Raw genomic sequence first — 26354 nt, 5'->3', positions numbered from 1 at the left:
TCACAGCGTTGGCTTTACAATTTCAATTAATTATATAGTAATTATTAACAGGTCTTTGCCCTGGCAAAGTCCCCGTTCTGTGTCGATAGTTTGATTGTTGAACACTTATGCCCAATGCTACAAGAATGCAACCAGTAATCAGCACACCGTAGAGGCGGCCATTTTGAATAACTTATCCTGTCCATGCGACAAGTGCCAGTGACCTCACTAAGGCAGACATTTTGTTAGCTGACTCAATGAGAACCACTTGGAACAAGGCCCATCTCTGATGCACTTTACCCCTAGTGAATAGATGGGCTATGTTCTTATGGATAGGGGGTTCTGTGAACTAAGCTGTGGGAAGGTAACCACTGCTCTTACACAGGTCAGTGTTAGCGCTAGGTCATATTTCCAGCTACGTTATTCGAACATTATTCATTTCCATTCTTTATATTGGGCCACGAGAGGTCTGCAGCGCCTTACAAAGTACAGAAACTGTACAAACACAACAATACGAAGGGGCTTTCAGTACAGGACATCTAAGCGTCTGTAGCATCAGCCGCCTGTCCGTGACCTTTCTCTGTGTGATTACAGATAACTAGCTAAGCCCTTGTGTGACCCTTACAGCCAGTTTAATAAGCTGCCGTGCCCTTTGGCACGGTCTCTTTCCGTCCAGCTCTTCAGTCTATTTATCTTTCTGTCTGGTTCTGTTCCCCCCCCCCCCAGCTTCCCTGCCTTGTTCCTCCTTCCCCTTCACCTGGTTGCTGTCCCCGTGTTAATAACCTCCGCTGTCCTTTGCCACCCTCTGCTCTGTGCCAGCCCCAGGCTCCTGCCAATATGTAATCTCCAATTTTCCTCACTTCCATCCAGCTCATTTGCATAATCCACATAATCACCCTGGCTCTAATTGCCCACTACTCTGCAGAAAGATCATGTGGTTAAGTGGTAAATCATAATTAGATAAATAATTGGTTTGGCCACAGCAAGATGCTGCAGCCTTCTACGTTCCATCTGCCGGCAGCCTCCCCTCCCCACCCACCCTCCCCTCTTATCCTCGTCTTGGAACCTTTGCCTTTAAGAGATCAAGCCGACAAACCAAGTCATTAGCTGTCCCTTTGCTGAACAAAGCAATTAAGTCATTGAAACGTAAATCCAATTTCCCGCAGCATAAGTAAACATGAGTAAAGGTGGGAATACAGGAGCGCTGTCATTTTTATATCCTGCTTTATAACGATCTGAATATTCTATGAAGACCAGTTTTGTGCCTAAATTGCTGCACAGGTGTAAGTGACAATGGCCTTTTGTTATCCCCTTCCCATGTAATAGCTGTATGTAAGTGACATCACTGATCGCTCTTCCCAGCAAGGCCTGAGTGAGTTGTAACCATGAGGTCACATAATGTGTGATTTGTGATCCCGCAGATAGCCTTGTGCTTATCAGCAGTAGGGGAGGAGTGGGCGGGCCTTGCACTGGGGTTAGCACTCTACCATACAATCAGCTGCTGGCAGCGGCCCGCTCTAGGACCTGCGCACCCTGCTTTTATGCGGGCACAAACATTAAACACAACACATCCATCCGTAAGCTACTGACATAGCAACCAGGAGAGATGACTTACCTTCCTTACCTGCCCTAGTCCCATATCACTCTACCAGTCCCATATATTGGATGCTGCAGATCTTAGCGCAGTTACCAACTGTATGGACATAAAGGATAATACAATAAAGACTATTTCCCCGCTGGCGGCACTGATGGATCTGCCGGTGTTCTATGTTGCACATTGCAGGACTCCATACTCCTCACGATACCACAGTAAGCATCTGTAAAAGGGGATTAAGATCAGCTGATACTCAGCCTGTGGCCTACAGCTCCTCTAATCCTGTCATCATAATACAGCCCAGGCATTAGAGCAATGGCTTCTGCAGAGTCGCTTCCCCGAGTGACACCTATTACCAGGCATCGCTGGCACTCTAGGTGCTTTCCCCAGCAATGCCATCGGGGACCGTCTGCAGGGCTGTGTGTGTGGCAGAATAAATGATCCCGCTCTAACAGGTGGTTTCCGTATGAGCAGCAGAGTGGTGACCCTAGGCTGATGACAGGCCTGCCCTTATCCTTGTGTTCAGCCTGCATGAGCGCCCATTACTCAGAGGCTGGGCACAAACCTCCTCTCCCGCTATCCGCTGTGAAAGCCTAAATGTAATCATGCACAATTTCCTATCCTGACGTTAATGCTAGCAGAGCTGCGGTGTATGGGGCGATGCTCATAGCGTGGGGCGCCGGCTCCCCCCAGCGAGCTTCGGATGAGCTCTTATTATTTTGCTTGTTGTCATTTCCCAGATCAATGATCCATGGCCCCAGTGATCGATGAAAGGGACAATGAAAATTGAATGAGCTAATGGCGTTCTCGCTGCCTCCGTAATGCTCATGATAAAATATATAGAGAGCCGTATCGCCTGGAGACTGAGGGGGGGTGGACGGACGGACAGACACGAGGCCTTCGCACCATTTCCCTGTTCATTTTCTCTGTCCTTTCCATTTATCAAGACTGCACCTTTCCTCCCCCTCCTCGCTCCGTCTCCCACCTTCTCTTCCTCCCCTCCGCGCACTTATTTCCATCACATTGACAGCGCCGAACTGAACAATCGCACAGGAAGCGCTCATTCACTTAGATTACAATCTTCCCTCTATCCTGCGTCTTATGTGCAGACATTACAGCTAGAGATGGGTTACTGACGTTTGCACGTGAGTCGCACATACAATGCAAGGAGTAACCTCTTTCCCGGTAGGTTCTACTGATATAGCTGTGGCTCAAGCTTCAATAGATCGCCATTGTTACGTCCCTATCTGCCCTGTCCTCATGTTACCAGGAAACAGGCCCCACCCCTCACGCAGAAGGCATCCCAGTGATTATCACCACTCTCACGACCTGTGACCTTGGTGTGTCAGGATCTAGGGAAAGGTCACCAGGATGATATGGCAGAAAGTCCCTGATGTGAGATATAGATAAAGTCTCTGGTATTGGTAGCGCCGTTCTTATGAGTCCATATCTAGTATCTCTTTCACCTCTATCCGCTGATCTTCCCAAAATGCAGGGAGCGTAGGTCCCTGATAAAGTCTCAGATAAAGGAAAGCTGGTTATGACCTGGAACTAACCCGAGCTATACTGATTTTTAACGCTTTTGTTCATGCATGCGCTTCTACCGATACAACCGATTATACTGGTAACACGCGTGTGATATAGGACGTGCTGCATTATAAGATGTGACACGCAGCGTTCATCCCTTTGTCCTGTTATGCACATTTCATTTTTGACTGTGTGAAAGGCGTCAGAGGTGAGTGGCTCGGACTTATCCCTCATGGGCGGTCTCCTCTACATTACGTCTGAGTGCAGCAGTCTCTGTATCTCGTGTTGGCGCTCGCTTCACGTGCATTCTACCGATAGTAAATTGGATCTCATGAAAAGTCACGGATAAATGGTTAATATGGATGCTTATTTGTCATATTAGTGTTCACACCTTTTTACCAATGTTCCCAGGATGTACGTGTTGTGTGTAAATGTAGGATATAGTATTAAACTCTGTTGCTTTTATGACCAAACCGCTTCAGGGATCAATATATGCTATTCAGTACCCACACACAATGATTTTACGAAGGGGCAGAAAGAGTTTGCTGCGTGACATAAATTAGGGAAGGGGTTAAATTTGTCTTTTATTTTTATTTTTTTTAGGTAATGGTCTTGGTGGAGAACCGTGAAATTTGGTTACTGCCGGGATTGATGTATAACATGGAGTTCCGGGTGATGTCCCGATCGGTCATCAGATCTAGATCCCGTTTATATAGATCAGCCCTACGCTGACAGACGCGTAGTAAAGGGGTTAAAAACTTCACACCGAGAGGTGTTAATAGTCGCTCTTGAGGCTGAAGCACAGTCGTCCCCCCCATTTCCGCAGGCAGAGGTTTCACACCCTATAAAGTATATGCATGCGTTTTTCCTTTTTCTCTGGGCTCATATTGTATTGTATATGCAAACCAGATTGTGACGGGATCAGGGCGGGCGGCCAGTTCTGTGTATGATGGTTGAATTCCTTCCTCATACCCAGATATACAGATGATGTCATTGTTGGGATCTTCTCCATAGTACATTGGATAATACGTGATGTTGGGTACTGGGGAAGTACCCACCTCTGGTCATAATACCAGAGACTCTTCTGGAGAGAGTTAGGATCCTATATTAATGATGTGAAGCCACAGAACACTGGGCTTTCCCTGCAGTGGGACTACAAGTCCTACCATGACCTGACTGACTCTGACTTGGGCCTGCTGGAATCTGGTTTCCTACATGAGCTGGAGAGCCATAGTCTTTTGGTTTATGACATCGGTTAATGAATGCGTAACCTCGTATAAAGAGCTTCTGGAACATAGAGGAGGGTAATTGCGTGTGGGTCAAATCCTGCGTCGTTCTGCTGGGGAATGAGGAATGCCATCTTCTAATCCTGTGCCTTCCTGTCACCCACAAACAATGCCGAATCCGTGTTTACCCAGCAGAGTATCTCCCACACCCATTATATAAATACAGGCAGACGCGCAGTGCAGGTTTCAGGAGCTGTTGGGCACCTCCATCCTGCCCTAACCCTGTGGTCTGGGGTGTCTGAGAGATAGGTGATGGTTCCGTCACCTGTGTGGTGTATATGGTGGTTGCAGTGAGCTGCGTTTATACGGACAGCCTGTGTCCCCATCATTATCCTACAAAGACACTTCTTATAACATGCGCATGTCCTCTATCATACAGGGGTGATTGGTTTGGCTGTAGCATGCAGTAGTCACATAGGATGCTGCTCTCAGTGTCTCTCTAGGTGCTGGTTACATGCAAATACTGGTCTCTTTGTTTAGCAGGGTGTGTATGTGTGTACTCTGTACTGGCTGCTATACACAGACTCCTCCAACTGGGGAACAGAAAAAGGCCAAATCTGATTGGTGCTGGGTGGCAGAAACACATGACCATTCTCTAGTCCTCTTATTCCCCAGTGTGATGGCAGTCTCACCCTTATACAGCACCAGAAACTCCTACATTTCATACCTTGTGGACGGTCAGCCATCCAGATACCATTGGTTTTGCAATTTTCCCAATATAAAATGAAGGGCTAAAACAAATAACATTTTATGGGAAGCAATCTGATTGTGCTTCTACCTGCGCATCGGATTGTCCGTCTATCTACATAAGTCATTATTTCCCGGCTGCTAGACATGAAGAGTATGTAAATCTCCAGCATTGGTTTCCTGTCTGTAGAGTATGGCTCTGTACACACGGTGAGATATTGGCTAATGGACAATTTTGGCTAGATGCACTGGAGATTTTGACTAAGCGATTTTGTCTAAAGGGGTGTACACACGGGGAGATTTTGACTAATGGACAATTTTGACTAAGCAATTTTGGGAGAGATTTTGGCTAGATGCACTGGAGATTTTGACTAAGCGATTTTGTCTAAGCAATGATAGTCTATGATCTAGTCACAATGACCTTGCCTGCACAGTCAATCTATACTAAGCAATTTCTTTTAGACAATATTGACTAAGCAGGAGAAAAATGGGGAGATTTTGGCCAACCTTCTAGGAGATTTTGACTATCTAGTCAACATCTCCTGCCAAAATATCATCATGTGTACACCCCTTAACAGCGCTATTACCTCTAGTAACAGAGGAATGGAATCTTCTAGGAGGCTGATTACACCTCTCCTGTGTGTTCCGTCCTGGCTTATAGTTCCTTTTTCACAGATACACATGATGTACTATAGATTTTAAGCTTGCGAGCAGGGCCCTCATACCCTTGACTGTCTTTAAATACCCAGTTTGTTGTATTACTGTCTCCTACTGTAAAGCGCAACAGAATATGCTGCACTATATAAGAAGCTGTTAAATAAATGTACGTACGTGAGGAGAGCCCCTGTTTCTTTCCTTTAATATCAAAATCTGTTTAGATGTAAACAAATCTTGTATCTGATGGAGGACCATACATAGCACAGCACTGTCAATCCTGCGCCAGGATGATTGCATGTATGGCGCCATATTACCCTGAACTTATCCGGTTTCTCACAGGTTCCTTTTCCAGCCATAGACCTCAATGCCGTGTTAACACTTCAGTCTGATAACCTTGTCAAACCTCAGAATATTTCATTGAGAGTTATCAGTACAGCCGAGCGCCAACTCAAACAACCGTGTGAGTGTGTGAAGCCATGTCATCCACTTGGGCAGCTGTGAGAGTCCTTATGAACGTGCCCCAGCCACATAGAGAGACCACCATGGAGGCAGACATATTGGGGGGGACGCAGTAACCTCACTATTCCTAGTGAACTGATACGAGATATAAGGGTCATAGCACTGAATTATTTACTGGAACAGTGATTGTTACTGTGATTTTGCCATGGCTATACATTTCCTATCTGGTACAGAGGAAACTATCAAACCTCGGAGAGCTATATAGTACCAACCAATCAGATGCTGTCATTTATCACGCACATTCTGTAGTATGGCAGTTAGAAGTTGATTGGTTGGTAATTGTCACTCTCTGTTTTGACACTGTGCCTTGTTACCAAAATTCTAGTACATGGATTGGATTTTTAGACCCCAGCATCACTCGCTGTGACATCAATCATATGTAAGATACTGGATTACACAGATATTGCGGGTTGTGTTCTGGATCACTGGCACAGTATCCATCAGTGCAGATGGGACGTTCTCTATTGTGTGTTCTGGAAATAAGTTCAACTTTTGCTTGTTCACATTGATTCTATAGCTTAGTGCAGGGATTCTCAACCTCGGTCCTCAGGACCCCCCAACAGTTCACATTTTCCAGGTCACCCGGCAGGCGCACTTATTACTTACTGACACATTTTAAAAGATCCACAGTTGCAGCTAATTGCTTCACTTGTGATTCTGTGAGGAGACCTGGAAAACGTGAACTGTTGGGGGGGTCCTGAGGACCGAGGTTGAAAAGCAATGGCGTAGTGCAACCTTATATACTTATGCCTGAAATCATGGCAGTACTCACTCACTTGGCAACGGCACTGCAAGTTCTTCACCCCAAGGTAGAGGGTTTTTATCTGACAGCTCTGATGCTGAATGGGTAAAATATTAGAATCCCCCAAGTCTTGGACAAAATTTTAGGCGGACCATAAAATTAAGAAGACTGGGCCGAGGGAGAGATCAGTTACCCAGCAGTGTGATTCATGATGGGTGTCGTTCCTCCCTCCCATTTTACATGGGCAATAAATCGTCTTGCCATCTGTACACTTCGGAGCACAGACTTGGGATAATTGATGTCAGGCATCTCCCTGCCCGTCCATATTTTACAAGAGAGCACAGATTGCCAGAAACTCCATTATTCTGAAAAATCATAAAACAAAACAAAAAAATCAGAACAAGGTGTCCAGATGGAAATTTAAGGCCGCAACACTTTAGTTTTAACCCGTGTGCTACAAATGCATGAAAAGCTTGAAGGAGCCTTAAAGCTCTTTAACAGTTATTTTAATTTCTGGGTACATTACTGTTGTTAGAACACTGCAGAAATAAAAATAAGAGATGAAATGTTATTTAGCTGTGACGTTTTTTTGAAGCAGGATTTTTTTAGGATGCAGAACTCTGGAAGAAAAAAATATACCGGTCCTATAAGTGCTGGGACAGGCATCAGTGTGACGTTATAATATAGATTCAAGGGTGCATACAAGCTATAAGCGCACTGTGCTCTGTGGGTCAGCCCCCTTACAGGAATACGTACAATTTCAGCTGATACCTGGAAAAGACAGAGATTTGTGCAAAAAGATATCCCAGTGTATTGGCCATACATAAAGCATCAAAACATTCACAACTATCTGCTGCCTCCTAGTGGTGTTTCTGGGTATTGCACTTTTTAGAATTAGAATTTTATTTTGCACTTTGTTCCAGTGTGATAAATGTCCTGTAAAATGTGGTGTGTATGCAGTGGGGGCAGGAATGAGTCCCTGGAGATGATGCAATTTTACCTCTGTTTATGTGAACTTGTTTTTCACTTTGCATGAAGTGTGTGCAACACATATATATTTCCCCGAACTACACTTCTCACATGTTCTATAAAGTACATTTAGGTGCTGCGGTACTTGTTTAGTTTCATGGCAGCAGATGCGATATCGCATGCGATTCGATGCGTTGTGATCGCATGCGATTTCATCCGATTTTGTACCTGTTTATAACCCCACTATCCACTACGCAGGGAGTTGATTTTATATAATGTGGCGAGTCCGAAGTGTGGCGAGCCCTGCAAGGGGACGCGGATTACTTTACATGTATTCCGCTGCCCATTGCGGGGCTAGCTGCGCTCGCCACTGAATACATGTAAAGTAATCGGCGGGGCTCGCCACTCTTTGGGCTCGGTGGTTCACAGCGCTGGCCACACTATATAAAATCAACTCCCTGCGTAGTGGATAGTGGGGTTACCAACAGGTACAAAATCGGATGAAATCGCATTTCTACCTCTGTTTATCTGAACTTGTGGTACTTGTGTAGTTTCACGGCGCCACTATATCACATGCGATTTACTATCCAGTTCATACCCCCACTATCCACTACGGCGTGGAGTTGATTTTATATAGTGCGGCGAGACACGGTTTATGGTACTTGTGTTGTTTCGCAGCGACTCATGATATCGCATGGCATTTGCATGTAATTCCGTTGAATACATTCCGTGTCCCCTCGAGGGGCTCGGTGGCTCGCTGCGTTTGCCACACTATATAAAATCAACTCCACGCCCTAGTGGATAGTGGGGATATGAACGGGATAGTAAATCGCATGCGATATCGCATGTACCAAACTTGTTTTCCACTTTGCATGAAGTGTGTGCAACACATATATTCCCCCCCCCCCCCCGATCTACTCTTCTCGCATGTTCTATAAAGTACATTTAGGTCCTGCGGTACTTGTTTAGTTTCACAGCGGCACGGTGATCGCATGCCATTTCATCTGATTTTGTCCCTGTTCATAACCCCACTATCCACTACACATGGAGTTGATTTTATATAGGGTGGCGAGTCCAAAGCGCGGCGAGCGTACCGAGCCCCGTGGATTACTTTACATGTATTCCGCGGCCCCTTGCGGACCTCGCTGCGCTCGCCACGGAATACATGTCAAGTAATCTGCGTCCCCTCGCCACGCTTTGGGCTCGGTGGCTCGCCCGCCATACTATATAGAATCAACTCCATGCGTAGTGGATATTGGGGTTGCGAACAGGTACAAAATCAGATGAAATCGCATGCGATATATATCTGCCGCCGTGAAACTAAACGAGTACCGGTCCTACTATATGTACTTTCTTTGGGGAAGGGCCTGTTATAATTAACACGTATTGGTAACTTGTCAGTATGGTGAGGAAATGAATGTAGTGCACAGGCCCTGATCTTTCCAAAACTTCCAGTTGATCTATATCTTAAGGAATTAGGGTGAGATGTGATGTACTTAGCCCTGAAAAGTGATTTGGAGAATGGTAAGCCACCAACCAATCAGCTCCTGCCTGTCATTTTTCAAACAGCCTGTGACATGACAGGTAGGAGCTGATTGGCTGGTGGTATATCATTCCATTTTATCATTTTCAATCCAAGTACATCTGGCCCTCAGTCTTGAAGTGATGGGTAAGTTAATTCTGTAAGTTCCCTTTGTGCACCTGAGAACGTACCCCACGGATACTCCTATCACACACCCATGTGGCACTGCCTAGGAATGCCCATTGCTTCACATCTTTACTGATACCAGCGATCCCATACGCATTAGCACCTTAGTGCGTACAGTCCAGGTGCTGCAGTCACCATAGGGGTTCAAGAACAATGTGCTCATGCGCAGTACCAAAGACTGGCTCAACTGCACCAACATGGACTTTGCATTCAGTTAATACCCACGTGTGAATTAGGCCCCAGATGTGGTCAAGATTATTATTAATAGTTACTTATATATATGGACATGGTATTATATGGTAAACAAGAAAAGTACCCCTTCAATGCGCTGTAAATTAATGGATAAGGGTGGGCAGCAACTAGGGAAGTCCCCTCTGTTAGTAAGGGATAAGGACAGATAGAACAAAGAAAATTTTCCCAGTGCGCCCTATGTATAGGTGTCCACCACCAGACCAATAATGGAATACAGTATTACTTCTGTAACAAAAATATTTAATACAAATGATTTAAAAGTAATAATAAAACATCATTTTCATCTGTATATTCTTTCCAGGGTTTCTTTGTTACTGACTGGAAAGAATATACAGATGAAAATGATGTTTTATTATTACTTTTAAATAATTTGTATTAAATATTTTTGTTACAGAAGTAATACTGTATTCCATTATTGGTCTGGTGGTGGACACCTATACATAGGGCGCACTGGGAAAATTTTCTTTGTTCATGGTATTATATGGGTTTATATTGACTTTTGGCCTAATGATCCGCAGCCCTGTTACTGAGTGATCTGAGTGGAGGAAGGGTCTCATCCCTATGGATTAGTGGCTTCTGGTTTCCCCAGTAGGTGACCTGGTGAGTATGGGTCATTGGGTCGACCACTGAAGGTTGACCCATGAAAAAGGTCTACATAGCGAAGGTGGACACAAGCATTAGGTTGATAGTGGGAAGGTCGACTGTCAGAAGGTCAACTTGAGTTTTTAAGGGTTTTTTTTTTGTCCTGAAATGTCGACATAGTCAACATGAACACTGTATCAGTGCCCTGTGTTCCCTCGCGTGGTTGCTGTGCTCGGACACTGTATCAGTGCCCTGTGTTCCCTCACGTGGTTGCTGTGCTCGGACACTGTATCAGTGCCCTGTGTTCCCTCCCGTGGTTGCTGTGCTCCGACACTGTATCAGTGCACTGTGTTCCCTTACATGGTTGCTGTGCTCGGACACTGTATCAGTGCCTTGTGTTCCCTCACGTGGTTGCTGTGCTCGGACACTGTATCAGTGCCCTGTGTTCCCTCACGTGGTTGCTTTGCTCGGACACTGTATCAGTGCCCTGTGTTCCCTCACGTGGTTGCTGTGCTCGGGCACTGTATCATTGCCCTGTGTTCCCTCGCGTGGTTGCTGTGCTCGGACACTGTATCAGTGCCCTGTGTTCCCTCGCGTGGTTGCTGTGCTCGGACACTGTATCAGTGCCCTGTGTTCCCTCGCGTGGTTGCTGTGCTCGGACACTGTATCATTGCCCTGTGTTCCCTCGCGTGGTTGCTGTGCTCGGACACTGTATCAGTGCCCTGTTTTCCCTTGCGTGGTTGCTGTGCTCGGACACTGTATCAGTGCCCTGTGTTCCCTCCCGTGGTTGCTGTGCTCGGACACTGTATCAGTGCCCTGTGTTCCCTCCCGTGGTTGCTGTGCTCGGACACTGTATCAGTGCACTGTGTTCCCTCACGTGGTTGCTGTGCTCGGACACTGTATCAGTGCCCTGTGTTCCCTCACGTGGTTGCTGTGCTCTGTGCTCGGACACTGTATCAGTGCCCTGTGTTCCCTCACGTGGTTGCTGTGCTCGGACACTGTATCAGTGCCCTGTGTTCCCTCACGTGGTTGCTGTGCTCGGACACTGCATCAGTGCCCTGGGTTCCCTCACGTGGTTGCTGTGCTCGGACACTGTATCAGTGCCCTGTGTTCGCTCACGTGGTTGCTGTGCTTTGACACTGTATCAGTGCCCTGTGTTCCCTCACGTGGTTGCTGTGCTCGGACACTGCATCAGTGCCCTGTGTTCGCTCACGTGGTTGCTGTGCTCGGACACTGTATCAGTGCCCTGTGTTCCCTCACGTGGTTGCTGTGCTCGGACACTGTATCAGTGCCCTGTGTTCCCTCGCGTGGTTGCTGTGCTCGGACACTGTATCAGTGCCCTGTTTTCCCTTTCGTGGTTGCTGTGCTCGGACACTGTATCATTGCCCTGTGTTCCCTCGCGTGGTTGCTGTGCTCGGACACTGCATCAGTGCCCTGTGTTCCCTCACGTGGTTGCTGTGCTCGGACACTGTATCATTGCCCTGTGTTCCCTCGCGTGGTTGCTGTGCTCGGACACTGCATCAGTGCCCTGTGTTCCCTCACGTGGTTGCTGTGCTCGGACACTGTATCAGTGCCCTGTGTTCCCTCACCTGGTTGCTGTGCTCGGACACTGTATCAGTGCCCTGTGTTCCCTCACGTGGTTGCTGTGCTCGGACACTGTATCAGTGCCCTGTGTTCCCTCACGTGGTTGCTGTGCTCGCCGTGATTCGGTTACGGTGTCTCGCTACACGAAGCACATTCTATTCTCCCTCCACACCGAAGTGGATGGTAGTTCATAAAATATATATATATATAAAGTGAAAAACTCATGTCGACCTTATGATTGTCTACCTAATGCTTATGTCAACCTTTTGACCCTCTCGACCTTAGCCATTTGACCTTTTGCATGTGTCGACCTTAATGGTGTCAACCTAAAGCCCGTATACCAACCAGGTATAGGGGAGCTGTCCTCTGCTTCCAGCTGTAATGACTTCTCTGGTCATTGGTCCTCTCGGGATGGTTCTACCCTCTGCCAGTCAGGGAACACTTCTACTACTGAACCTTTGCTCCTAGATAGATGCATTCGCTGCAAGCTGATCCCTTCGTACGTAGTCACTGGGCGACTGATTGGTCATTGAGGTTCTCTGTATTGGAAGATACTGTAGTATCGAGCAATGTTCATACATAGACCATATCTGCCTGTTACCCCAGTCACCGGTGGGACCCCTCTGTCCCTGCTTCCCATCTGATAACATTCCTGCCTTCTTTGTTTTGATCTCCAGGAATTGTGCAATCTCCTGGCCACTTAAGGGGTTAAATGGATCCCTTTAAAGCCTAATGACTGGTGAGGGAGTTTGTGGTTCAGCAGCTGAAATCTGATCCCTTTTGTCAGTCTGTTAATGGCCAGAGGTTTGGCTGGAGGGAGCTGCTGGCTGTGTAGAGGTTGTGCCTGGAACATTGTTGGGTGTGTGCAGAGCATCAGGTATTTGCAGGCGGAGGCTCCTCCTCTCCACTGGGTCATCTACTCCGGGAATCTTTAGAAAACACTATGGCTCTGTGCTGCGGGATGTAACACAAGGGGCATTCGTCTGCCATGAAAGGTGAGCATCGCCCTTCTGTTTGTTCCAGGTGGGTGAGGGGACATGGGAGCCTTGATGTGTCTGTGCTGGGGCTCCCCAGGTGACTTGGAACTACAAATCCCAGCAGACCCTGCTTCTGCATCAGCTGCGGTGCCTGCGCTGAGATATGCAAGCAGCTGATGGGCAGCAGAACCCACACTGTGCAGTGTATAATCATTGCAAGACTGGTCTTTATACAATGTTACAGACAAACCCCAAATCAATGAATCAGACTGATAGTCTCTGTCCGGTAATGGCGACGAGATCTAGATTGTGCCTATATAGGGCCCTATAACTTGTGTCCTATGTTGGGTGTGAGTTAGTGTAACAGTCGGGGTACAGGCTGCTGCGTCCTGCACAGATCAGGCTGTGTTTGGATGCTGTTAGTGAGAAGTTGAATCTTCTGCTGCTGCTGCGTCTCCGGTGTGTGTTTCTGGGTGGAGTGTAGGATTATGGTTCGGCGTCTGTGCCAAAGCCATAATTAAGTATTAATGTTTAGCCGGATTGGGATCAGGGAAACAGGAGAATCTGCTGTGGGTATTTCTGCTTCGTACCTTCCACCTGCTCCCGGCGTCAGGCATTGTATTTCATAACAAATGGTATTGACCGATCGGCTGCAGCTGTCCTGGGGGCCAGGTGTCCCTACGCTGGCGCTGTCCAGCGTCCGCCCTGCCTCCTCTGGTTACTCAGGGCTACATATAGATCTCAGTGAGTGATTCTGTGGCCTACATAGAAGGAGGCAGACATTTTATCTGTGTAGTACCCGGTGACGATCCTGGTAATGAGCGGTCATGGTATGATGATAAGGACGGACTGCCATCGTACATTGGCTGGATTCAGCGCGTGTCCCCATCCTCCAGATGCCTCATTGAGCGGCAGTGAAAAGAAAGGGGCGGCGGGGGCATGGAGAATTGGGGAACAATGAGCAGATTGGCCAGGTCAGCGGATGTGCTGCTGCATCTGCCTGATTTATGGCCTGCTCACATTGATAACAGAAGGCTGGGAGGTCCAGGGTGTGGAGTAGACAGATCATGATGAGGACTGATTTGGTTGCAGAGGTCAGCAGTATATGGTGTGATGAATTAGGCATTTATTCAGGTTACACAGGACATCCTGCCGGACCATCGTCTGCTGGCTGGTGGGTCGCTACATTCGGTCAGTAACCTGCAGACCACAGTCTGTGCTTCTTTTATACGTTTCATCCAGGTGGGACCAAATATGAGCTGGTTCTGTCCAGCCGTTGGGCCAAGCAGCATTATAAAGGCCAATATTGGTTGCTGGGTGGTAGATACCAGGAGGTGCTTCCACCCCCTGTCCTGCCTGCAAGGCACATCATAGATGCCAGAGACCCGCTGTGTCTGCTCTCCTGATCCTATTGTGGAGAAGTTAATTGGAATGTGTGTGACAGAGAGCTGAAGGGAACGTAGCCTCCCCCTCCCCTTAGCCAGAGATAAGCAGCACAGCCCCCACTCGCTCTTATTTTCCCTTGCATGCCCTGGAGGTACCTAACCCTGCTGTGTGTCTCCCTCCGCCACCAATCATTATGTATTCTATCCACGAAGACTCCCATCTATGAATAGTTTATGTACAGGAGTGTGAATCTTCATATGTATCTGTGCATTAGGCGGTGGGTGACTTCTGCCTGCACACACCTCCAGTCGCTGCGTCTTGGGGTACACAGCTCTTTGGCTGGCACCTGCGGAGAAAGAGGTGCATGCCTGGGCTCCTTGGCCCGACAGGGGTTAATTGGCTGCCGGACATGCAACTAATCAGCACCTCTGTGCCCCGGAGAGATGCTCTCTGCTCCTGTTTGGCCTTATTGTCCTGACAGGTATTGATCAGCACAGATGTCTGCCTGGCTGTTTGCAGCTTGTGTTAACCCCTTTGTGTAGTAATTTGCAGCAGATGTCACTGCTATTGACCTACCTTGTTACAGAACAAAAGTACAGGAGGCCAGGCTGCGGTTTCCCTTTAAACTAAGCCAACATCTTTGTGGCAAAGGTTTTGCAACTCTCGCCCTGGTGTCCCCCAGTGGGGTCAGAAACGCTGTGGTGTTAATCAGAGGTGGATTATAAAATGCTGGAAAGCCGTGTGTGCACAGCTGTGCTGGGGAAGTCTGACACTCTAACGCAGCTCCGTATTACCGGAGAGAACGTAGACTATGGGCCTGAGTCAAAATTGGTGGTTGGTCTGCAAATTTGCAGGTGACTTCGAGTAGATAGCTGCCGTCCAGACAGAAAACCCGCCCCGTGCAAATCCATTCGCAATTCTCCCACAGCAAATGATGTTCCCAGTCTGTGCAAATGTGAGTGACTGCGACCTTTCCACAACTCTGTGACAGAATCTGGCTGATCAAGGCCAGAGCTGGCGATACAGAACCTCCCAGAAAACATCTGGGCACACCTGCAATTTTCCTGACAATCCCACAAAGCGTCTGATTAACACCCCCAAATGCTGGCTTCCTGTCTGCCAAATTGCGATGGGGGCTGCAATTAGATATTTGCAATATTCCTGTTGCTACTTGGCCTTGCGCATGTTCGCTATAATCCTTACAGGTGCGTAGTTGTTCGCTAATTAGCAGGATTGTAATTTCACACAACAGAACAACCCGCTATGTCCCTGATCTGCGTCTCTTGGGGTTCCATAAAGTGATCAGAAACAGCACACACTTTAAAAAGGCTTGCAATATTTGCTGTCTTTTTTATATTCATTGAACAAGTGCACCTCAAAAACCCTGCCCCAAATACACACCCCCCTCCCCTCATTGGGGGTCTCCATATGTTAATGCTATAGTGTAAGCATTTCACATGGTAGTTGCACGCAGGGTAAGGCTGCAGATTACAGAGGCTGGAGCGATGTAGGAGCCGGTGTCTCATTTAGTGACATGTATGCGGGTGAGTTTAATGACACAGGGTGTCTGTGACACAATTTTGGAGGATTGGCACTGTAACGGAACAGCTGACAAGTGTAACAACCAATCCGGTCATTCTAGGCCACTTTTGACTAAACGGCTATTCATAGGCCAGTGAGAATAGGCCGCCAAATCCGCTGCAACCGTAAGCTTTTGCTTCTGAGCTGTCAGTGATCTATGTGGCTTCAGCTAAACCCTTTGTGTGTGGGCGATCCAGTCACCATGTCCTCATACTGAAGGACCATATCGCAGCAGAGATGAGAGATGCGGCTATATATATGTAGGTATATAATGTATATGTGTTTTCCCTCCGGCGGAGCTGGGCTGGGGAGGTGTTTCTGGCTACCTGCTGTTTCAGTGATTCCAATGGATTTCATCTCAGTCTGAAAGCAGCTGGGTTCCCCACTATGTTATTGTTGTATCCTGATAGGAGAGGCAACGACCAGATATGTTTCTTATTTGTAATGTTTTCCATCCCCCTCGGGGTAACCGGGCACTGCCTGTTTGGTTTGGAATGCCCGCTTTATGCGAGTATATGCTTTATGTGAGTATATGCCAGATTCCCCCTAATACGCTCTATCCTTGTGAGACGCTGTGTGTGGTGTATATATAGGATGATTTGTGTTCCACCATCCACACCTGAAGCTGAGGACACGAGGTGTCGGCAGAAGGGAACATGCCAGAGGCTCTTTATACAATGAGTGTCTTGTACAGAGCTGTGCTGCTTTGCATGGCATCATCCGAGAGTCATATGCAGCGTGATAATGGGAATGTAGGCTCATGCAGAGGGATGGAATCGTTCCGGCCAGATCCAGCGCAACACACAGAAACCATGTTCCGATCACAACTTTTGCCGCCTGGTTCGCACATATATAATCTGTGACACGTTACTTTTACCGGATACAATTTGCAGGTCAAAGTGTGTTCAGATTTGGCAGTACATAAAAAATACATTAAACCACTTTTTCACTGCCCTAAATATCATGGGTTATTGCACATGAACGCGCAGCAATCTGGCATATTGTGCAGTGGAAATGCAGTCAGTTGAAATTACCCGGGTTGAGCAACCCAGCATTTCAACCCGGGTAATGAGCTGGGTTTAAACACTGATTACACGCTGCGCAGTGTAAACCAGGGTCAATGCGACCCGGGACCCATTTACAGCAATGAAATAGACGGCACTGAGAAATGATCTCATCTCCTAGCGCTGGCTCCGGTACCGCCTCCAGTGACATCACCCAGCTGGCATTAAGCTGGGTCCTGCCGCCAGTGTAAAGTGGCCTCAAACCAGGTAGCATCCAGGTACAAAATCCTGGGTGTGACCGATGTTATTTATCAACACCTGTTTGTATCCAATAATCTAAACCAAATCTGCAGCAACCAATCAGAGCATTCGTTTTCAACATGGGACAACTGAATCTCACCAACCAACTTTCACTGCAATGTGAACAGCGTTGTGTACCTGATGTCTTCCCCAGCACATGGCTAACATTTCACAGCAATGGAAGGGTACCAATTTCCCCTCCTCCATCCATCGCCAGCTGCAGCCCTCCTCACTCCCCCGAGTGCCCCAGTCTGTGAGCTCAGAGGGGTTCGGTTGTTGACGGTGCTGGCTTGTGCAATGTGCGCTTGTCTTTTTTGGCAATGAAAGGGTGGCATTTGTGGCCTGTGCAGAAATTTGTGCAGCGCTGATGAAGGGTATTACAAGCTGTTCTGGCACTCTTGTGACTTAACCCGCGCTCAAGCTGTGATATACATTGCAGGGTATCATTAGTCAGGAGAGCGGAGCAGAATCAGGGGGTGGGTGGCGGCGGAGGAGGGAATTGGTGCTTGAACTGGGACCCATCGGGGAGGGGGGGGGGGGTAGAAACCCTTGAAACTATTAGCTTGTAATTACAGAGAAGGGAGGTAGTGGGCCTGAGGTCTGGTGTCAGAGGAGCTGTGGATGAAAGGAGACAGTAATTACTAAATCTGCAGGAGGCAGGCAGAGTGCTGATTAGTGATTGCTCTTGGAGGAGAGAATGGTAAGGAAGAGAGCCGGTAGAGAGGTGCAGCTTACACACAGAGAACACGCCATGGCGATGTACGTGTATACTGCATCATTAGTGTACCGCTACTAATTAGCAATGCGTTGCTCAGACACTTGTTGATGTAGGACAGTCTCAGCCATTAACAAGCCATGAACCATCGCTGCTTCATCCGTACACTGGGCTTTAATGCTGATCAGTCGCTGGTATGATGGCGATGTTCTAGTACAGTGGTTCCCAACCCTGGTCCTCAAGTACCTCCAACAGTGCACGTTTTCCAGGTCACCCAGCAGGTGCACTCATTATTTAGACACATTTTAAAAGATCCACAGGTGGAGCTAATTATGTCACTTGTGATTCTGTGTGAAGACCTGGAAAGCTTGCGCTGTTGGGGGGTACTTGAGGACCAGAGTTGGGAACCACTGCTCTAGTAGATGGACCAGAGATGTAGGGTCCGGTGCATCCTCAATGTCCAGATGACCCAACAGTTCCAGGATGGCCATTGCTACCTCTGCTGCAGCAAATACCTCTGCTGCTCACAGAATTAGGTCCATTTTATAAAAGCAAATGTAAAATGTGGCAACTTGTTATGCGTGCCAGGTTTTCCTGTTGTGCCACAGTGAGATGAGCAGCATTTCTCTTCAAGATTTCTCTGTGCGGAGCTTATGTATCTGGGAGAACCGCTAATTGCCAGCCATGGAGGTTGCTGTGTACATCCCACCCTGACATCAGACTGCCACCTCTCCGCTGATTAGCACCTCCATCTCCCACCTTCTAGGCTTGTCCTCTGTCAGACTCTCCCCAAATCATACATTGCTTCAGATGCTACGTCAGTGCCTTTATCTCAGCTTTTATACCCCGTTCTCACTGCAGCCAAATTCCTGGGTCTAGCATGTGGACCCGGGAATTTGCCTATTAACACGGGATTTTTGGCAGTGTGAACGGGTCGCATACCCGGATCTCATACACAGGTAAAATCCTTCTTTTTACCCGTGTCTGAGATCCAGGTATGCAGACATGGGTTGACCGGTTCACACTGCCGAAAACCCCGTGTTTAAAGGCAAATTCCCGGGTAGAACTTCTTCACCCGAGAAGTTGCCTTGCAGTGAGAACGGGGGCCCAGCGCAGCAGTCCCCGGCATTTTAATGCCGGGTAAAAGCAGTGTCTTTCTTACTCGCAGTGAGAACACGGCATTAGCCTTCCTCCTCCTCCTCCTCCTCCTCCCTCATAACTCTCAACCTACCCTCTTAGATTGTAAACTCTGGTGAGCAGGGCCCTCCATATTTTCATGTTCTCACTCACCACAGCCCAGCCAATAGGTAATCATCTGTATCTCTGCCTACACTCGTGTACCCTGTTTTGTGTCCTCTTTTATACTGTACATGGTGCTGAGGAAAGTTGTGGTGTCTTACACATAAATGCTGATGGTAATGTCTGCAGGGGCTGCTCTGTGTGATGAGACAGGGAGAGTGCTGGGAAGATGCACCTGTATGAGCTATGGAAGTCATGCAGAGAAGTGTTCATTCTAGCACCTTGCATCTTTCAATATTCATGCAATTTCTTTTTCCTGCCTGGGGTGTTGCGGTCTGCTGTGGTACATCTAGTACTGTCTGGTCTTTATTGAGATACAGACCAGACTGTGCTAGAAACACAGCAGCCGACAGCGACACCGGTCTCCATAACACGTGGTTAGTGATAATGTGTAATGCACTAGTGCAGCAGTCTGAAAGGCGTGAGCACCTGAGTACTGTAGATCTTTTGTATGTGTGATATACTGATGGCAGTGCCTCCTATGCACCCAGCTCACTCATTGCTTTCTCTCTCTCCATCCTTCCCTCTATATAAGGCACCTCTGCGTAGCCAACCTCACTACCTTTCACTGATCCGCTCTCTTCATTTAGCTCTTGCATGTTGATAATCCATCTACAGCTGCTCTGTGTCTGCAGCGTACCCTGCTGGCCACCCAGGAGACTGCGGCTAGTCTTGGTAGGCCAATGCACCTGTCTCCTACTAGAATGAATGAAGACCTTTTGTAGACTGAAGAGATGCTTATTGAGGTACTTGCAGCTGGCGCGATCACTGTGGCGAGTACCTTCCGCTTGGCAATGTCGCTGCTTCCTTATTTCCCTTCTGCTTCACTCTATACGTTACACAGGGAAATATACTAAGGATCAACGTGGACATATAACATTTCATTCCTATTCTATGACCTAGACCATCACAGATTCCAAAGGGATTAGAATTGTCCTGGTAAAAGTCAGTCCCATTAGCACAAGCTGCATATTACTTACATTTAAACCAAATTATTTTATTTTTTTTGCAGTATTTTATTTTTGTACTTGTTTTAAAGCAAGTCTTTCCCATAGTATCCCTCCAGGACGTTCATTATATATGGCGTACGGCTGCTGCCAGAGGTCCTGTGTAAGAGATGACTTGTCTCCTGAGATCCGGTGGCCTCTGACGGTTTGTACGTATCTCACAGCAGAGCCGCACTGCATGGATAATTTGCCATGACAAGTGCAGCTGGCCCAGTCATTGGGAGATTAATGTAGCTGCAAGGTTCTGCCTTATCTGGCAACAACTAGGGGACTCTGATGAACCTCCTCCGTTCTCCTGAGACCATGACTCCTAGTGTGACCCGCGGGCAACGGAGAAATTCAATATCCTGTATGCATGCACTGCGCTCACTGCCGTGGCTGATGGAGCGTCACAGTAATATTGATGCCTTGTCAGTATACTCCAGAAGTGACTCCTATGCTCATTATTTCCTGGCTAATGTTCCTCCCCAGCCCACAGAGACTTCTGCTGGGTAGATAGCTGCAGCGATTTGGTGCATCGTGACCAGACGTGGTTCCGAGCTACACTAGAAAAACGTTGGGAAGTTCTTTGCCGTGTCTGCTGTGGCCTTGTAACCGTGGCACTGTATGCATTATTTAGAGTTCAGGAACTTTGCTATCCATGAATAAACCTCTGGCATTTGGTAGGGCCCCAGTCATTAGCTGAGGCATCCTGGCCATATAAAACGTCCGCCACCTAAGTGCTGTATATACTTCATCATCAGGGTGATGGCGGGAGAGACAGGCAGTCTGCCCCTGTCACTGCAGGAAACCTGTTTTACTGAGCAATCAGTCAGCAGGGTCATCCTAGAAGCTACAGTAGGACTTGCCATGTGCTCTTTCTGTCATCTAGGTAACCGGTAGATGCTGGGTCATCACACAGCAAGAGGAGCACAGAATAGAGTCTCCAGCAATTGTTGGTGTACAGTTTACCTATACAATGCATTACGTGTCCATCTGTATAACTATAGTGGTTGTAGTGATCATTCTCCTACCTTCCTCTTCCCTGCCTGGGGTGTCGCTCCCTGCTGTTTTACTTCTAGCACAGTGTGGTCTGTATCTCAGCACTGCCGGACGAGCGATTTAGCACTAAAACACTGAATGATATCATTCAGTGACCTCACTGGGACCCCCCCCCCCCCCCAACTTGCAGATGCTGATGATAGTCATATTTGACAACACATTGGGACGACGGGGTTTGTTAATGATATAGTGGGTACACATTAAACGATATGTACGATTATATTGTTAAGGATATCGTGCATATAGCCAGCTTTAGATTATCCTATCTGCAGAGAATGAACATCATGCAATACATAGAAAATGGGTGATAGAAGCTTGCTCGTCGGCCAAACGGCTTAAGCTTGGGGTAAAACTTTTAGAGGTGCCCATTTCTCAATGGGCGCTCCATTCGCCTGGCACATTAAAGTGATAACTTTATTAATTCACAGAAGAGTCGATCTGCTGCATTCACCCTGTTCATATCATGCGTCCTTTGCGATCTATTGGCAGGGGTAATCATTCATTTCATTTTGAAAATTTGAGGACAGTATGGGGAACCTCCTGTATCTCATAGGTATTCCTCCTCCCCCGCTCTGTCACAATACAGCAAACCCCCCCCCTTCCTTTGGGAGGATGCAATGGGGTCAGACGCCCCCTGATCAGTGCTGCCTCAGACGCTCTGAATAGACTCCTCTGCTGTGAGTCTCATGACAAAACGGTCACTGTTATCTGCAGGCAGCCTGGCTGGGGGAGAGGGGTGAGCCCACGTGACTCTGGTGGCAGCTGTTGGAGGCTGAGTATCAGCTTGTTTTCACAAGGCAAGTGTGGTGTTGCTTTGTTAGATAAGCCTGGGACGCTGGCTGAGGATAATGCTGTGTCCCGGAGCCATTACTTGGAGTGTGTGCCATTTAGTCCATCGACTCAGAAATTAACCTAAAAAAAGCGGAAGAGAGAAGCTCTATGACAGTCGTCCCTCTGCTGCGTTCCATAGTAAGCCGGGTTCTGTTTGGTTATGCTGAGGACCGTTCTATAGAGGTGACCAAGGCAGCTGGTACTATGTGCTCCCTATGTCTTTGTCTGTCTTCCAGCCTTGCTGTGATTCTCTGTATCCTTAGCCATACACTTTCCATGACTTTCTCCAGCTCCCGCTTTCCCGTGTATTGTTGCTAAGTCTCTCTGCCCCTGGTGCGGAATGACTGCTGCTGTATGGCCCTTGCTTCACCCTGGATGTGGCTCCTGCCCAGCTCTTTCTCTTCCCCTCCATTGTCCTCTAGAGCGGTCAGATCTCTCCGTCTACGTTTCCTTGATTCCATGGTGACTCAGACCGGAGCGGGCTCACATCAGGTCTCTCCGAGCGCTCCGTTATCAGGCACTTTAGCCTCTGGGACATTCCGGCTGCTTCCTCTTTTGTTGCATGAAGGACCTGGCTGCCTTTTCTTTTCCTCGTTTTGAATATGGGGATGACTTTAAGGCTGTGGAGGTATATGGCTTAGTATGTGTGTCAGCTGGCTTCCACGCTGGATGTATTCGTGCCATTTTCACCTGCCTTCACTCTGTAAGCTGCCACGTTAGTAAATATGTATTCCTGGTGGAGGCAGAGTCACTGTATACCTGGAGTAGTTGGATGGTGTAGCTCTGTCTGTATGATGGGACCCCTCAGCTGTGTGTGCAGTTCCCAGGCCTGGTTGCACACGTGTGTGTGTGTGTGTGTGTGTGTGTGTGTGTGTGTGTGCGCGCGTTACTGTAGGATGCATTGCTTTTAGGCCCAGTCGCCTGTATTGAAGCCCTTGTTATCCCTGTGCTGTATATTCTCCTAGATGTCCTCAGGTGCTCTCACTGATTGGCTGCACAGTTCTCCAATATGCGTACGTTGGCCTTGTGTGATTGGGTTCCAACGCTCGCACTTTTGCGATCACTTGGTGACCTGACCCAATACTAAGACAATAAACAGTGAAGAAAGGTGGGTACTTCTTTACTTTCACGGCGCCAGCATGGCGCCGCGCGTACTTCCGGGTTACGCTCGCCACTAACTAAGTAAAATAAACTAAGTTAACGCCATGCCAACATGGATAGTTCATACCTCCACTATCCATGTTGGCATGGAGTTGATTTTAATTAGCGTGGCGAGCGTAGCGAGCCACCGAGCCCGCAGCGTGGGCGAGCGAAGCGAGCCCCGCAAGGGGACTCTGACGCGCGCCGCCATGCTGGCGCCGTGAAAGTACAGAAGTACCATAAGGTGTTGCATTGTGTAAATAGGTATACACTGTAGACAAGAGATTGAGATTGTGGAATTATGTTCGGTATGCTTAGTTCATCTGGTAACGCGCAGCCGAGACGATGATACTTGTGTTGTGTGTGAGCGTAAACTCATTGCCCAATCCTATTTTGTCCAACATGGCGACAAGGATGTGGTGTGTAATGATCGTTGTGTGAGGTCACCAGTCTTTTTACTAATGGTGAAGTCACCCTGACGTGATGAATGCCCATCATGTGGTGCTATAAATGCCCCCATTGCAGTGATAGGGATATAGTGTTCATTCTAGCACCCGCTATCTTTGAAAACCCATGCAGTTCCTCTTCCTGCCTCGGGTGTCGCTGTCTGCTTTGGTGCTTCTAGCACAGTATGGTCTGTATATCAGAACTGATATGCAAACCAGACCGGTGCTAGAAACACAACAGCAGACAGCGACACCCCAGGCAGGGAAGAGGAACTGCATGGGTTTTCAAAGATAGCGGGTGCTAGAATGAACACTAGGGATACACACCACACTAGAGAACGCAGTGCTTTCTGAATAGGCGTGCGCTGGTGTAACGGGACGTGTTCCATATAAAGCTTTTCTATCTGGAATCCTGCTAACATTCTTTGGCCACCATGACACGAGCCGCCAGTAATGCGATCTGTGATATTTTATTTTCTCTGTGAATCGGGAACCGAGGGGTTTTTTTTTGTTTGCTTATTACAGCTGGATTTATGTTTGTTTATTACATATGGGGTAGGTAGGGTGATGGTGTTCTAAATGGTTTGGGAGAATGTTTTCTTTGTACAGTTCTCATATTGATGAACATGGAAATAATATGTCATCTCTCACTGATAAAGGCAAATATCACCTTATTTCCCCTTCCGGTGCCATGGAAATCCTATGATATTCTCCCACCCCAGCCAGATCCAGAGACAGCGGTTGCTGGGCAATGTGTGTCATGGTCTGAGGCCAGCTGGAGCGGCTCTGTGGTCTGGATGCGTCAGGGCTGTAATTATTTGGCTAAACCTGTTCTGTAACCCTGGCTTTGAGAGTCTTGGGTGACGCTTGCTTTCCTGATGGCACTGGATTATTTGCCACTTAATTTATTGATTAAGCAGATTAGCACCCATGTACTGATTGCCGGAAACCGTGCAGACGGAGATTGGTTATTATAAGGTGCAGCCAGATTTTTTAGGGCCATCATGGAGTATTTACCAATGTGTGTTCCTGAGGTGCATCTTACTTCACTTTCTGAGGGGAATGTGGTTCCTGGGCCAACAATGTCTACATAGACCACTTACTAGTCGACACCTGGAAATGGTCAACATGCTATAGGCCTGCATTGAGAGAAGGTCAAGATGGACATGGTAGACACCCACAAGGTCACGTTTTTGGTGTAGAACGACTTGGTTCATACTTTACTATTGGCACACTACTTATAGTGTGCAGAGGGCAGCATGACGAGCGGGACGCGGCACTTATACAGTGGGCATCAGTATGAAATCACGGCGGTCGGAATCCCGATGGTGGAAATACCGACGCCGGAATCCTGACCACCGCAATGCTGACAAGGGGGGCAGTCTATGTCGACATAGACAACAAGAACCGTGAAAAACTCATGTCGAATATGCCCATGTCAACCTTAAGTTTGTGTCTACCTATGGTATGTCTACCATTTTATGCCGTAACCTTCTGAGGCTAGTACCATAGGTAATATGACCCTATACGCCACATTGTGGTCATAATATATTGGGAACTGAGGGTGTGGGTACTAGATTTTATTTCACTTTATTACATTACCATACATCAATGTACTGCTCATAGTGATGTGTTTACGGAAGCTGCATCATTTCCCTGCTACCTCTGTTACATCACATGCGCTACGTAAGAGCCAACCCCTTTCCATGTCCTCACACCGCGGACTCCTCCTCATACACAGCCAGTGACCGTCTCCTCTAGCACATAGAAGTGATTGGTTACTTGCCACATATATGCTTCTGTTCCAGTATCCAAGTAAGAAGAAGCTTAATATTAGATTGCAGCTCTTTAGATCCAGTGTTGGCTCATACTTGCCATACACGGTAGGTGTTCATTTCATTTGATACCAGCAGTAGCTTATGCCACCTAATGCTGCTTTATGCACCACTTTGATGGTAATTAGAGCATGATTATGTAGGGACACCCATGCATGCATTCCCAAACAGGTCAGCTTACAAAGGGTGTGGTACAGGGGTCCGATAGTCGGGATCCCGACAGTCATTAGCCCGACGTCGGGATCTCGACTGACCGGACCCAGACAGCATGGTGAGCACAACTAAGCCCCTTGCGGGCTCGCTGCGGGAACGGTGGCTCGCTGCACTCGCTACCTATTCTATTCTCCCTCTATGGGGATCGTGGACCCCCATGAGGGAAAATAGCAGGTGGCCGTCGGGAACCCGGCTGTCAGTGTTTTGACAGTCGGGATCCCGACGTCGGGTAAATGTCTGTCGGGATCCTGTCCGGCACCTGTTACAAATACCTAATTTGACGCTGCATACAGCAGACAGAATCACTATAGTGAGAAGTCCATAGTTGTGTTTTAGGTCCCATTTGCTGTCTTGCAAGTGAGTCCTGAAAGGACATAAAGGGCCTCAATTAGATTTAGGAGCAAATCTTGCACCAGGACAGACTATGCTATGATCCAGCTGGATTTGCACCTTTTTCTACATAAGGTTCAGCTAAGCTTCCTTTAGGGGGATT

The 26354-nt window shown here is 47.7% G+C and overlaps 1 protein-coding gene across 7 annotated transcripts in view; it reads left to right on the top strand.

Annotated features, from left to right (window-relative positions):
- Positions 1 to 26354, top strand: part of GSE1 (Gse1 coiled-coil protein) — a 416100-nt gene that overhangs the window by 366947 nt on the left and 22799 nt on the right. Inside the window, exon 1 of one of the 7 annotated variants that reach the window (XM_083165428.1) lies at positions 22217 to 22365. The exons of 5 other annotated variants lie outside the window; for them this stretch is intronic. The gene's annotated coding sequence lies outside the window, so the exon portion shown is untranslated. Of the gene's footprint in view, positions 1 to 22216; positions 22411 to 26354 lie in introns of those variants that run through there. One more of the 7 variants, XM_083165429.1, reaches the window with a different exon arrangement.

The sequence above is a fragment of the Crinia signifera genome, chromosome 11, assembly GCF_055691185.1.
Source record: "Crinia signifera chromosome 11, ASM5569118v1, whole genome shotgun sequence".
NCBI lineage: Eukaryota > Metazoa > Chordata > Amphibia > Anura > Myobatrachidae > Crinia > Crinia signifera.
Note: the sequence above shows the minus strand (reverse complement) of the source record. Positions and strands in the feature narration are given on the sequence as shown.